The 15,083-nt window shown below is 35.3% G+C and overlaps 1 pseudogene; it reads right to left on the bottom strand.

Moving 5' to 3' along the window:
- Positions 1-309: 309 nt before the first annotated feature.
- On the bottom strand, positions 310-3,557 carry LOC132559225 (G-protein coupled receptor GRL101-like; annotated as a pseudogene).
- Between the last annotated feature and the right edge of the window lie 11,526 nt (positions 3,558-15,083).

Raw genomic sequence — 15,083 nt, forward strand, 5'->3', positions numbered from 1 at the left:
AGCTAATCATTATCTGGTTAAAACAGATAAAAGCAACTGCGAAAATCTTGTTTTGCAAACAAAAATATCCCTTTGATCTTGTTTTATAAATTTGAAAACTGACAAATCAGGCAAGACACCAATTCACAATAAACGATGACGAAAATTAACAATACTGATAATATATAACATTATGAAATCATCACATAGTATTATTAAATATTATAGTTCGTTTATCAGTTGTCAGGACCTATTTTATTATCAATAGTCTGTTTTGGAGACTTAGGTACAAACAAAAGTCTTCACGGCTATCACACACTCAGGTAGTTATCAACGTACTCTTTGACGCTTCCTCCAAATTGCTGATGCCGTGTACAAGAACGGGTTGATGGCGGCATTGACTGGCAGCACAAATACCATTACCCAGGCATAGACACCATTCGGAATCTCGTATCCAATCTTTGACATCACACCTGAAAAAATAGTATTGTTTGACACTTGTTCTGAGTAGAGATAAGAAATTCATCATCCATTAGGACAACCGATAGTATACATCGAATAAAAGTTTATTATCATTTATGATACTAATTATATGTGGTAATTCCTGATCTAAGCATGAAATCTTTTGTTTTCGTACTTACGGAACCATCCTCGTTCACGACTTCCGCGAGGTCACTCAAACTCTTATATGACCATTTGTTTACGTGTGTTATTTCTGGTTACTTTATACAGATGCACTTTTGTCGGAATGTGTGTATATAACAATATATCTTAATTCTTTTGAAAGTGACCTGATGGTCGTCGTAAAGGACGTTTCGTTTATTGCTGGAAAGGCACTCAATTGAGAACGTTATAATTCAAAGCTTTGTTCTACATTTCGTAATGCGATAAGATAAGTTATTTACCCATGACACCAATAGGAAACCAGCAGCAAAAGTCTGTCGCCACCACCAGGAAGAGGGTTCTAGCTACAGTCAGGTCTCGTTGTCGAGTCTGTGATGAAGCTACCCGACCCCCACCACTTGTTACAAGGCTTTTAAACATGCAGAGTTGGCCTATGGCGATGATAACGAAAATGAAACTGTTCAGGCAAACAAACACTGCAAAAGAATAACCCGAACCAGGTTGTTCGTCACGTGTCAGTGGTAAGGCAAGACACACTCCTGACTGAGAATAATATTCTCCCTTGAAGTAGAATTGCATAAAAACAACAGGGATGACAGCGACTGTGACAGCAAACAACCACAGGAACAATGAGATGATGCATGCTTGCTTCCCGGATATATTTCGCCGAGAAAGACGAGACATGGGAAATACTATGACAATCACTCTATCTATTGTCACCATAAGAATCAGAAACGTCGACATTTCACTAGAAATATTCGACAGAATTCCAGCTATGGTACATACAATATTGTTTCTCCAATCCTGATCATTCCACGCATATACATCTCGATAATGTATATCAAATGATCCTATAATCATGAGATAGATACCCATGAGAAAATCAGACATACTTAAATTCAATACAAAAATCGAATAACTTGTTGTAATATTATCTCTATCGATAAGAAGTCGGTAAAACATGACAGTAAAATTTCCAATTATAGAGCAAAAGCCAATAATCCAGAGAAAAACTCTAAGTAAATCTGAACCTATCAAATTTTTACACGAGGATATCACATCTCCTTCTGATTTGCAGGCTGCTTCTTCAAACCAGCAATGCATTAATTTAGATGGATCCTTTACACATTTATCGTCAGGAACCGACTTAGGTTTAACACAACACATAAAAGGAGTATCGGTCAGTAAAACAGCCAGATTGTCTAAACCTTCAAACATGTGTTGCTTAACTCCCAGTTTGTTACCAATGATATTCAAAGTATTTAAATTACTAGAGTTAGTGAATGTACCCGCAGGCAAAGTTGCAAAATTATTGTATGATATATCGAGCATTTCAACAGAAGGAGGTAACATAGGTAGAACAGATAAAATTTCCGTTAAGTATGATTATCCTTATATTAAAAAAAACAGTAAATGAATAGTCAGAAAGGGACAGTATCCGATTGTTTCCGAGGGACAGGTACATAAGGTATTGAAGCTCATTAAACACGTTATCGGGTAGAACTGTTATCTGATTGCTAGAGAAGTCCAAACGTACAAGATAAGGGATACCGCTAAACACAGAATCTGGTAGAACTGATATATGATTGTTAGATAAGTTCAAATATTTAAGAACAGGGATACCGCTAAACACAGAATCTGGTAGAACTGATATACTATTGTTAGATAAGTCCAAATATTCAAGAACAGGGATACCGCTAAACACAGAGTCTGGTAGAACTGATATATGATTGTTAGATAAGTTCAAATATTCAAGAACAGGGATACCGCTAAACACAGAATCTGGTAGAACTGATATTTGATTGTTAGATAAGTCCAAATATTCAAGAACAGGGATACCGCTAAACACAGAATCTGGTAGAACTGATATTTGATTGTTAGATAAGTCCAAATATTCAAGAACAGGGATACCGCTAAACAGAGTCTGGTAGAACTGATATATGATTGTTAGATAAGTCCAAATATTCAAGAACAGGGATACCGCTAAACACAGAATCTGGTAGAACTGATATATGATTGCTAGATAAGTTCAAATACACAAGATCAGTGAGACCATGAAATGTATCTATTGATAACTGATTTATCTTATTATAAGATAAATTTAGATGTACAATACTTGACATGTCGCTGAACACGCCTTCAGGAAGTAACATAATGCCGTTATTAGATAGATCTAATGACCTGAGGCTTTGTAAACCTTTGCTGAATGTTTTGTATACATTGTATTTATCTTTAATGACTAAATAACTAATCTTCGATAGTTGTAATCCCGGAGATAGTAAATGGTTCCACGTGGTATTGGAAGGGAAGCGTGCAGTCGCCAAGAAAGGGTCTCTGAAGTTGACTGTGAGACCAATACACATACAAATTGGTTGGCACGGATGGACACATGCAGACTCGTCATCGGAATCTGGACACTGGCTCTTATTGTCACATACTTCTTGTAGAGGAATGGTGTGTCCGTTAGGGCAGTGATATGTTCCTGCACAATTGTATAGTCCTGAAACAAGGACGATTTAATGTACTTTCATACAAAATCAATAATCGACGACGATACCGATGATCTGTTTGAAATATACAACAAAGTATCAACCCTTTACACTACAGACATATACTTAATATCAAAAAGTTTGATATTCAACCTAGTAAGCAGTACGTCTCCATTAGCAATGGTATGCGTCAATTACCGTATTTAGTGAGAAGGCAACTGATAATGTACTCATGACGGCATGTTTGTCTATTTTTAGACGTCTGATTATTTTCATGTTAATGAAATTGAAATAAATCGAAATATTTTAAAGTATAATCTATGTTTTCATCACAGTGAAATAATCATCTCTCACACCTACCACAGTTGTTGTCTTCTGTTTCCTGTCTCTGGCATCGAATGTCACATCTGTAGCTGACGTGCTGACAGAACGTACTTGGACACTTAGACCACTCAGTGAAGCCATGTCCTTTTCTTCCTAATGTAAAGATTTGAAATGAAGTTATTGTACTCGATGATTTAACAGGAATAAAACTCTGATTTCACGTAAATTAATGTCGAATGAAAGAATTAAAACGAAGAATCATCAATCTAATAAGAATCGATAATCGATCAAAAATCTGCGATGATCGATGCCTTTCATAAATAGTACGTTCATATATAGACATGTTTGTTGATAACTTCTGAGATCTATTCCCATGCTCAGGATTCTTGGTGCGAGTAGCATTCAAACGCCGAATAAATAACGTGATTCATCTTCCTCTACTCGAAGTAAATTTTAGAACGTGTCTTCTTGAGGTTTCGACGTAATTTACAATTTTCATTTTGGCGAGGTATACGCACGATCAATTTGTGGACGGAGAGGATATAGTTTTACTATCGCATTCAATTGATCAATCAAGCGTTTTATTCCATATCGAATGAATAGAAAGTAAATATTGCTGATGTTTTTTTTTTCATATTCAATAATAGCAATGTCGTTTTGTAATGTTCTTATTTTAAAAGGAGAAAACAAGTTTCTTTTTCTTTTTTAAAAAACTTTTTTTTATTTCTATCTTTACAAACATTCCTGATACTAATTTAAAAAATATATGAAAGCTTACAAGTCACTTATTTCTCTTAAATAAACACGATTAAAGGACAAAGAACATTATTTCCCAGCGAATATGACGTAATGATAGTTGTAAATCACGAGACTCCATCCCGCCCCTACACCTACGTGACTGACCTACGAGATACGCCAACCAATAACTGATTCTTCTTAACATGCATTTTGAGTGGACAATAACGAGACTGAAAGACTTGCTACCTTACTGGTGCTCTCCTGTCGATATTCGGCCACCATAATGCTAGTCATGGAGCAGAAAAAATATCATGTTCTATTCATTATTCTTCTAATATTCAATAGATTTTTCATTCATTACTAACTCAATGAGATTTATTTTTCATATATTTGTAAGTAAAATAGTAAAAGGCGTAAGGATATGAATACATGTGTAAAATATCTGTTTACACTGATCATATTTACAAATAACCTTATGCCAGAAAAAAAATTAACGAACAGAATAGTTTATAGTTATTGTTGTCAACGGTTGAATGTGAAGTGATCGGTTGGTGCATTTGGCTTAGCAGATGTACTGTTAACACGATGACGCCAAATTTGCGGAACGTGCAGACAAAGAGTTTTCTACTGCAAATAGTAAATACAAATACCATGGGTTGGGGATGCAGGTAAAGTGCTATCCAGAAATAGAAAGTTCACAATAGCGAAATTCAAATCATTAAGCATACAGTTTGGTGAAGTCTTCCATTGTATGAACATATCAAACATACATATATACCTATCTCCACTTGAAAGATTCGTATTGACAACTTCTGAGGAATCTATTGTCACATGTCAATGCCTCTCCACGATGTCCGTCGTTTTATCGATCTACTTTTGTAAACAACTACCTTTACCATTCAGAGAAAGACGTTAAGAATTTCAGGTATTACACGAATAATCAATATACTCTACAATTTAGACAGATTACCCATGCTGTGTAGCCTACATCCTGACCCACATCTATTAAACACTAGAATGGAAAGTAGGCGGAGACTCTACGTCATCAATGGTTGAAGGGAGCGATTTGATTGACTAAACACGTGTGAGGGACCGTTTCGAACAGAAATACAAAGATAATTAAAGCAAGAATCCGCATGACATTGCATAATCAACAGCCCGGTGACAAAATCAGGGTATTAGCTATATTCACCCAATAACATTCTGTTAGAACAAAAAAGACGATAAGTTAATAAAAATGTCAACGCTCAACAATATTCATTATGACACTTTACTGTGTATATGGAGTGTGTTTAATATGTCAATTTTGACAATACAGTTGACGTCATCAATTCATGAATAAAGTCAACGTCATTCCGAGTATCTACTCATATGTTGCCAAGCAGAGACAGTTGAAATCATGTCATTGTTTAGTTTTAGACTGAAGCATCTTTCTCACTCTTAAAAAAAACCTTTTTGGTGACTATGCGGTTTTGAGATCCTAATATCAAAGTGAAAATCTGGGCAATTCTCTGTTATTCCAACATATTTGTATTTAAAAAAGGATTTGTTGTAAAAATTATAGGCACGGCAATTACGTAAAAGTGATTTTATGCAGAAGCATGATTCGTTAAAGTATGTTTGCTATTGAACGTATTCGGACACCTGTATCTAAAAACAAACAAAACTTAAATAAATGAAAAAGTTGAATAGTTCTCCTCAATTTTAAAGTTACATTTTAAAACTTGTTTTTTTCAAAAAGCTATCAACAACAAAATTCGAAAATTCACCCTGGGACCGTATTGAAGAAATTTCAGTAAGATATTGCGTTATTTAATATTTCAAATTTATTCTTTTCTCCTTAAAGTGGTATTTATAGAAATTTAAAGAAAGTGTAGTTGAGTCTAGATTTCATGCGTGAGCATGAGAATATTTTCATCTGTCCTGGCCCTAACTTTGATGTAATTTGCAATTTATGCTACAATAAAATTTAATCCTTTCTCGTGTTGGCTTATTACCGTACAAAATATATATTATGTTTCTTCTTTTCCGCTGATCTCTTCAACATCTGTATCCATTGTTCAATACTAAACAATCCAGCAAAATCACGAGTAGACAAACATATTATATTTCATACATTTAAAACAGGTATCAAATTAACGACATAAAAATGGATATACTACAATACTGTTCAATATGATGGAGTTATCATGCTGTTTTTATCAATATCTTCTGCATCTTAAAGAACGTATACACATGTCCACTGATTCTAGAATGTAAAGCACGAGTATATATGTGTTAAAGTATCGTGAGCACAACTGCCAGATAAGATCGCACATTTTGTGCAGTTTAGTAAATATAGTTGACTAGTATAACGGAATAAACATTAAACGGAAAACAGGTGTAGTTATTACAAAATAACGATCACACGAATATTACAACTAATTGGTTATAAACACAACACATAAGATTTACCTAGTATTTAGTATATTATTTTGTTTACAATAATATAGAAGTAATGAAAATAAAATGACCTTTGTAGCGGTAAGAGATTCATTGCCGAGACAAAAGGAGATGTCCATTTAATGTTTACATATATAATGTATATATAATGAGTGTCCTTACACTAAAGCTGGTCCAGTTTTTCTGCATCGTGAGCAAATCGCACATCTTGTTACGTTGTGTGATACCACAACTGTATAAGTGCACTTTAGAAATAATACCTTTATAATACCAACATAAAGAAATGTCACTTTACATTATTCTGTGTGATAAGTGAACTGATTGTCTGAATCAGTAATTCTAAAACCATATATAGCTCATACCATTACCTGGTTCTTTGTAATACTAGTTTCACTTATAAATTGATGCCGTATATACTTAAATAGCCATGAGATAATTCTTTACCTTTCTTTAGGATACCATCGCTTAACCTTTGATAACCTTTGATAATATTACCTTCTGGCAGTGGCTCCTTCTGGTCTACAGAACGATTTCTTCTGATGTTTTCGATGGCGTCAGCATGTGTCGAAAGTCTTTCATCAAACATTTTATTCTTTCCATGGTTGAGGTCACGAACAAAATTCTGCCTCTCGCCTAAGTGTTTTATTGAGTATGCGCCATGGTTTAATTCACAAATGATTGCAATAAAATATGGCACCAAAAGCTTGAAAATGTTCATAGTGAAGTACTCTTACTCTTAAATGTAGTCCTGATGGAGTTAAATGAGTTAAAACAGTTTATGCTAAAACGCAAGTAAACATGTAACAGATGAATATATCAGCGTCCTGTATAGGGTACCATTGCAATGGCCACGTACTGTTAACAACGTCCCGGGCGTTTGCTTTTAAACATATCAATGATTAATATCTAAGCTTATTCGCCAGAAATGATGGATATTAATTTGGTTCATTTGACATATTAAAGCCATTGGCTTATTTTGATAAAAATATATAATCTGCCTACAAAGCTATTAGATGGTTAGAAGCGTGCGGAGTGTCCTATTGTTGGTGGAAACCGGAGTACCTGCGGAAGACCCACATGGACGAGCAGGTCATCCTATACCCTTTTTCACGTCCGCTCTGGGAGAATCGAACATGTTAATAAGGACACATATCTAAGCTTATTTCATAAGGAATGTAAAAAGATTAATTAAAAAAAAATAAATAAAGATAATAATAATGATGTGCTGTTATTTACCTTAACAAGGTAACAAAGTACTTGATAAAAAAAAAACGTCTATTAAGAATGATAAGTAAGAAAAGTGATAGGACAGATGTAAATTATAAAACCATACGTCAGTCATTACGTAAATGGGTAAACAGGTGTAAGTGCTCTTTTCATTACATTCCAGTTCAGTTGTTGTCAGGACTTATATTTCCATCATACACTTGTAATGGCGATACTTGCACAATGCGTGCACAATGGAATAATTGGACGAAATTTGTTATAACATAGAGTACATGTTTGTCCGCACGGTGTGGCGACATATCATACATCTTGTTGAAATAGAATTAGAAATGACCTGTGAACACATGTGGTGTAGAGTTTATCTATTTTCGTGGTATAGTAAAACTATGTATATTTCCTAAGTCATATATCTATAGGTTAGGCACATATAGATCTATCACGTACATACCAGTTATATACACTCGTATTTAAGAATAGTTTGTTTACACGTGACCAGTATTAGCATACTCTCATGCATATCGTATAAGCATTATCTATGTTAGCACTACATGAGCGTCTCTTTTTGTTTCGGAAATTAATTATCCAAAATCCCTTACGTCAAATAGGAAATTTCATTTTCATTACTCTCATTTTTCTTTTATTCATAAACATTGTTACACTGGCAACCTAGACAATACGGACATGTCACGCAAATACTGGTATACTGGTAGTTGTTGTTGCTGGAGTCAAAAACTCGCTACCCTCTGAGGTGTTAAACTACACAAAGTCTAATTAACACAGGGTCCAATGGTATCTCGAAAAATGTTGAAATCACCGATTGATATCTATTATGTCTATGCTCGCTATATTAAGCCACATTTTTACGAGTTTTTCGTTTGATTTTCAATTCGAAATACTAGTCAACCGTTTGAATAAAACCGTAGGCACTACATTAGGATCTCCAAGTATTACTGCCCTTAGTTTACTCTGTCAGTACATCTTATATATCATGTTACTTTTGTTGGAATTGTCCTCTTGTCCATCCTCGTCTGCCCGAAAACATTGTTTATTATCTATGTTGACAAGATATGGTTTCCTTGCCTCTGTGTTCAATGTCGTACTAATAACAAATGTATTCATTAAAGGTCTTTAAAGAAACTTTACAACTTGATGGCGTTTCAGGTTAAAACAATCAGCTCTTAGATAGATGAGGATGTTGCCGGCCACAACTGTTATAATATAAATTGACATGCTGTTAAGGGTTTCCATAAGACGTTGTATAATGGTATTCCATGTTATTTTATTACCTTGTATAAGTGAATATCTTAGTAAATGTTAAACAGTTCTAGAAACAAAGTGGTTAATTAAAGAAAATAAAGTCTAGTTGATTAATTACTTAAAGCGTTTATATATCCAATACCTTCTTATACATTGTACATTGTGAATCAAATTGATATCAATGAAATAACACGAGAGATACAAACAATTCTGTCATCAACTAATGGCTGCATTTTCCATCTCTAACAAACAATATGCTGTTATACCACATCAGAAAAAACCGGATTTTTCATATTTGTTTTGAACAGCATCATGTTATATATAAATTCCCTGCCACGAATTAAATCAATGCTACAGTATAGAAATATAGTTCTTAATTGTTTGTACTATGGATTATTACAATTATATATATGTAACATTGATGAAACTGATAAGTAAGATTTTTCCATCCACAATTTTGAAAAACACAGTGTAATATGACCCCTCGTTAAGACCTCACATCTATCAATTGTAGATTTTCCGAAATGATATGTACTAATATACAATAAAAAATCCCAAACGCTTCGTTCGCTTTTTATTACCAATTCACAAAACAATATTTATTGTTATTCTAATCAACTACAGACTAATCATCTAAGGCATTTATTTTCAACTACAGACTAATCATCTAAGGCATTTATTTTCAACTACAGACTAATCATCTAAGGGATTTATTTTCAACTACAGACGCAAGACAAATGTGAAAAATACCAAATGTAAGCAGAAGTTTGAAATTCCTGACAAACTGATTTTAGTTAACTCATGTAAGAAATCAGGTTCGTTGATGAGATTGAAACTGATGATATTGTCGATGTCAATTGTTCTTATACATTTGTAGATATAAATTAAGTAAATTCGAGACAAACTTGCACTGTTTCCTAATCTCTATTCATATTCGATATTGTTGCTCATGGCAAGGTTCCAATCAGAAAAAAAAATCGAACAGATTAATTTTCGATTCGTTAGCGTTTCTGGTCATAACCATCTGGTTGTGAATTTAATAACTTAATGTTACAATTTATATTGTATATTTTATGAACATATAGGAGACAGGAATCAGGATACTGCCAAATAGACATTTTGTTATAATATACCACGTTGTTAGACAAATTTGTATTACGTTCAGTAAATGTCAAAATATCTGGTTTGTTAAAATGGATAGAAAGGGGATTCCCCAGTGATTAATCATATCCAGGAGTCCGAAACCTTTTATGTGTTGTGATTCGATATCAAACGATAGAAGAGGGCTTGTAAAATGTTGTTTGAAATCTAAGTTAAATGATATATTAACATACATGTATTTTATATTGGAGTTGTAATTTCCCGTGCTAACGTTGATGAGTGAAGATCTCTCAAAGAAAAGATTTCTCAGTGAAGATCTCTCAAAGTAAAAATTTCTCAGAGTGAACATCTCTCAAAGTAAAGATTTCTCAGAGTTAAGATCTCTCAAAGTTAAGATTTCTCAGAGTGAAGATCTCACAAAGTAAAAATTTCTCAGAGTGAATATCCCTCAAAGTAAAGATTTCGCAGAGTGAAGATCTCTCAAAGTTAAGATTTCTCAGAGTGAAGATCTTTCAAAGTAAAGATTTCTCAGAGTGAAGATCTCACAAAGTAAAGGTTTCTCAGAGTGCAGATCTCACAAAGTAAAGGTTTCACAGAGTGCATATCTCACAAAGTAAAGGTTTCACAGAGTGAAGATCTCTCAAGGTTAAGATTTCTCAGTGTGAAGATCTCTCAAAGTAACGGTTTCTCAGAGTGAAGATCTCTCAAAGTTAAGATTTCTGAGAGTGAAGATCTCACAAAGTAAAAATTTCTCAGAGTGAAGATCTCTCAAAGTAAAGATTTCTCAGAGTGAAGATCTCTCAAAGTAAAGATTTCTCAGAGTGCAGATCTCACAAAGTAAAGGTTTCACAGAGTGCAGATCTCACAAAGTAAAAGTTTCTCAGAGTGAATATCCCTCAAAGTAAAGATTTCGCAGAGTGAAGATCTCTCAAAGTAAAGATTTCTCAGAGTGAAGATCTTTCAAAGTAAAGATTTCTCAGAGTGAAGATCTCACAAAGTAAAGGTTTCTCAGAGTGCAGATCTCACAAAGTAAAGGTTTCACAGAGTGCAGATCTCACAAAGTAAAAGTTTCTCAGAGTGCATATCTCACAAAGTAAAGGTTTCACAGAGTGCAGATCTCACAAAATAGATTTCTCAAAGTAAAGATTTCTCAGAGTGAAGATCTCTCAAGGTTAAGATTTCTCAGAGTGAAGATCTCTCAAAGAAAAGATTTCTCAGTGAAGATCTCTCAAAGTAAAGATTTCTCAGAGTGAAGATTTCTCAAAGTAAAGGTTTCTCAGAGTGAAGATCTCTCAAAGTTAAGATCCCTCAGAGTGAAGATCTCTCATAGTGAAGATTTCTCAGAGTGAAGACCTCACAAAGTAAAGATTTCTGAGAGGGAAGATCTCACAAAGTAAAGATTTCTCAGAGTGAAGATCTCACAAAGTAAAGATTTCTGAGAGGGAAGATCTCTCAAAGAAAAGATTTCTCAGAGTGAAGATCTCACAAAGTAAAGATTTCTGAGAGGGAAGATCTCTCAAAGTAAAGATTTCTCAGAGTGAAGATCTCACAAAGTAAAGATTTCTCAGAGTGAAGATCTCTCAAAGTAAAGATTTCTCAGAGTGAAGACCTCTCAAAGTAAAGATTTCTCAGAACAAATATGTGTAAAATTTCAGTATCTATCACGAGTGCACAGCAACGGTGAACGATAAAAGAAATAGTAAACACACTATAAACTATTATATTTACACATATATTTTCATACACAAAATAGCCAAATTACTGGCATATGTAGAATAGATATGAGGAAGCTGACTAGACTTTTCGTGGACAATACTCACTCATTTAAACATCGCAGTACGCGACAAAATATAGTCGTTATTAAATAATTTAAAATATGTAAACGCAAAAATAATGTAAATTTATTTCTATAAAAAATGTTATTTATGCATGTGACTAAGCGACAAACTTTACTGTAAAACGTTTAGAGAGTTTAATCTGTGACAGGAAACATCAAGAGGATACCAACATGGCAACATAATCATAATTCAAACTCGAATTCCATAAAACTAGGGCAACTTATGAACAAAAGAAAGATTTACACGGAGACTCGAGAAAAAGTACAATGAAAATAAGACCAGACGTTTCGGAAAAATACATCACCCCTGTTAACCTTGGTCAATCAAAGTAAGTAATGTCATGTTCTCAAATGAGAACAAGGTACACACCAACGGAGCCAACAAGCAAACTAACGAGCATCAAATATATCCAGAAAAAAAAAGAAATAAAAAATTTAGTAATGAGATCACTATGGCGACCATGAAACTTCTCCATAATTTTCATCAACCAGCATCTTTTGAACCGATTTTTATCTGGTAAACGATTTAGAAGTAATTAAAAGGAATTGAAACAGAACCCTGTAATTTGAAATTGAAAAGGACTGAAGGACTGATTGTTGGAGCAGAATGTTCTCCGCGACGTCGTTATACACGACAGTGATCGTCTGCTCGAAACAGGGTTTACTGGGACTCATCATTAAACAAGACCCATCTCCACTGCTTCAATTGGAATATTCCTGGGGCTTGTGTCGCTTCCCAAACCGCACGGCGCTGGCGACGAGCAGCGGTGAGTGGGAGACTTAAAAACTTAATGTTACAATGTATATTTTATGAACATATAGGGGACATAGGAATCAGAATACTGTCTAATAGATATTTTGTTATAATATACCACGTTGTTAGACAAATTCGTGTTACGTTCAGTAAATGTCAAAATATCTGGTTTGTTAAAATGGTAGAAAGGGGCGTGTGTCGCTTCCCAAACCACGCGACGCTGGCGACGAGCAGCGGTAAGTGGCAGACTTAAAAACGGGTGAAGTTCCCGCAGACCAACTTCCCACAATCGAGTACCTGTTGTGTGAAGGGCAGATTCAGTTGGCAGTAAGGTGCCGATTGCACAAATGCGCGAGACGAATACCATGTCCTGATGTTGTGACGTCACACGCTAATACCCAGACCAAGGTCTGTCAGCAATCCGTGTTATTTTATATCAATCCCTATATAACACGTACATGTAAAATAATAACCTCTCTTGCAGTTACTTTCAAATTAATTAATCGCTTCTGAGGTTTGTTCTGTCTCTGTGTGGGTACATGTTGTGTAATGATATATCAATGGTATACGCCCCTGTGGAGCCCGAACTTATATGTATATATAAACATGTCTGTGTTTGTGTAGCAGAGGTCATTATTTATTTAAATGACTCCGCTAGGAATCGAACCCGAGACCCCTGGCTTACAAGTCTGCCGCTCAACTGATCGAGCTAAATAGAAGTTTTCTCTAGCCGAGTGGTATATTGCGGCTAGTATTTTACCAGGGCTACATCACCTCCAGGAGATAACTCGTCACCGAGTTTCCGGAATTTTACAGAGATACTTGTGACTGAAATGTCGCTAATTATTCACGAGTTCCTACATAGGCGCCAATGCAACAGAGGTCATTATTTATTACAATGCCTCCGCTAGGATTCGAACCCGGGACGTCTGACATATGAGTCTGATGCCCAACCGATCGCACTATAAAGGAGTTCACTCTAACCGAGCTATTGTCGCTATTATTAACATATACCAAGGTCACGTACTCCACCTCAAGAAAATAACTCGTCCTCGAGTTTCCAGGGGGTTACATCGCTACTTCATCCTTCATACTCCAGGGGTTATGTTCACTTCCGCTCTCTGTGCCCCTGGGACCATCCTCGATACTCCAGGGGTTATGATCACTTCTGTTCTCTGTACCCCTGGGACCATCCTCGATACTCAAGGGGTTATGTTCACTTCCTCTCTCTGTGCCGCTGGGACCATCCTCGATACTCCAGGGGTTATGTTCACTTCCGCTCTCTGTACCCCTGGGACCATCCTCGATACTCCAGGGGTTATGTTCACTTCCGCTCTCTGTGCCCCTGGGACCATCCTCGATACTCCAGGGGTTATGTTCACTTCCGTTCTCTGTACTCCTGGGACATGTCATGGCAAAATCGAAATCACAAGAGAAGTAATTTGCATGGTTCCAGGAGAAAGAACCTTACCAATCACAGGCTGATACGACACCCAACTCCAACGCCATTACAACATACCGTTGTGCGACCCGAGATTCGTTTGATGTAGATAAAAGAATCAAAGTCTTTTCGTCTTGTCCTCAAAGTGTCGAACATGGAACCTTCAATTCTGCCACGAGATGTTCAAGGGATGGAGAGAGCAAAATTGACTGTAACCCCGAGCGTATTGAGGATGGCGGTACTTGTGAAAGTAACCATGATATTATTCCCGAGTCCCTACGTGGACACCAATGTAACAGAGGTCATTAGTTATTCAATGCCTCCACTAGGAATCGAACCCAGAACCTATGACTTATGCGTCTGACACTCAACCGATCGAGCTGAAAAGAATGTTGCGACTAGTATTTTACCAGGGCTATTTATTTATTTATTTCGTGTATAACTCTGTCAATATATACTCGGTTACTGTGCTTTGGATGCCTCTTGTGATTATGAAGAAGTTTTATGTTGCTATGGAAACGGTATCACTTTTTAAAGTATATATACATTTTTGGGGCATATCTAAATTCTCTGTTCTGTTGATGAAATAGTGATACAAAGCTATTATCACACCTTTTGTCACAGTTAGAAATACTATATCTTATATCGGTTTATATCATATATTTTCTTTAGGAAAATAATCTTCCTTGTTAGCCTTAATGGAAGCGTAGGGAGTTCAATATCTTTATTAGAAATACTATAACATCGGTTTATATCATATATTTTTATTACGAAAATAATCTTCATTGTTAGCCTGAATGAAAGCACAAAGCTTTATACCTTTTGGTTAGAAATACTATAACATCGGTTTATATCATATATTTTCTTTAG

Source organism: Ylistrum balloti, unplaced genomic scaffold (assembly GCF_031769215.1).
Source record: "Ylistrum balloti isolate Yb309-2 unplaced genomic scaffold, AGI_CSIRO_Ybal_v1 Utg370878, whole genome shotgun sequence".
NCBI lineage: Eukaryota > Metazoa > Mollusca > Bivalvia > Pectinida > Pectinidae > Ylistrum > Ylistrum balloti.